Genomic DNA, 1,345 nt, shown 5'->3' with positions numbered 1-1,345 from the left:
TTCGGTGTACTAACTTCTACCCTTGTCAAGCAGTGCTTGATAAGGGTAGAAGCTAGCGCACCGAAATATAGTCCTTAGCTTTAAACTAATGTATTTATGAGCCTTTTATACTTGATATACATATATTTTGAAGAAAAGAAAAGTTAAAGTGGAATATTCTCTCTCATCTGGAAATGTTCACTTTTGAAATGCAGTCTGTTATCACTGGTGTTTAACGTAAGGATTCGCCTACAAATATTGAAATTACCTTCACTGGTGATCAAAATTACCTCACGATATCGAGTTTTCTTTTTGTGAAATAGAAGTAATTTTCTTCTTGTGAAATAAAGGTAATGTGTTATTTCTGAGGGAATAAAAAATTCAACATAGAAAATAAAGGAGAAAATGTTAGATAAGTAAAAAAATCAAATCTGAAAACACGTCAAAGTTCTGCTCATTTTACGTTCACAAGAATTTTGCAGTTTTGACGAACTGGCGTAGCCCTTTCTTCTTTTTTTTAAAAGTTTTCCTGTAAAAGTATCTCATTTTTTTATACTCTATAACATATCAAAACTTCAGCTGTCTGGGTTGTCAGATTTTCCAAAACAAAACTTCCACAAATGATGAGCTAAATACAAGCTCTGAATAATATAAAATAAATCTTTGACGTCTCATTTCTCAAAAGGGGCAAAAATGGCTTACGCCAGTTCGTCAACCAAGAGACGCATTTAGGATAACCTTTAAAAGAAACTTCATGTCGAGTTCACCATAACAGCCGTTGTTAAAGAGTGAAAAGACGATGACAAGGTTCGCCTTAGGCGCGGAACGAAAACTTTCACTTCTTGAAGACTTGTCCCCTTTGAGAGTTGGGATAGGCATTAGAACTTCCAATCTCTGCTTAGTACGTCAACGTTGATGCCTTGTGGAAAGTGCCTCACGGAAATAAAAAAGAAGTCCATATTAAAACACATTCGACGAATGAAGCAAGAATACACGATCCCGTTCATTCTCTCACTCCGGGTCGTTTGCATACCAATCCAATGACGTTCCTTCTTTCTCATTCCACTAAATTTGGACTTGGTCAGAAAAGTGAATTTACAACAATGGAGTTCACAAACTTTGTTATGAGAATAGGAAGGCATCAAAGTGATAAAGCACTTTAATATTCCTCTTATGGAGCAGTGAGGATATATTCTTTAAAATGGGAAAGAGAAGCGTTTGGTGAGGAGGGCGAGATTCCTGGGAACTTCTTTCTTCTGCTCAGTCTTCTTCTGCTGTCCTTTTCCTTTGAATTTGCAACAAAGAAAATTTATCAGAGTTTCGATGATATTGGAGGAAGTTCTATTAATGACTGAAAATAATTTCC

The sequence above is a fragment of the Macrobrachium nipponense genome, chromosome 23 (assembly GCF_015104395.2).
Source record: "Macrobrachium nipponense isolate FS-2020 chromosome 23, ASM1510439v2, whole genome shotgun sequence".
Lineage (NCBI taxonomy): Eukaryota > Metazoa > Arthropoda > Malacostraca > Decapoda > Palaemonidae > Macrobrachium > Macrobrachium nipponense.
The sequence above is the reverse complement of the archived record's forward strand: the minus strand, read 5'-3'. Positions refer to the sequence as shown.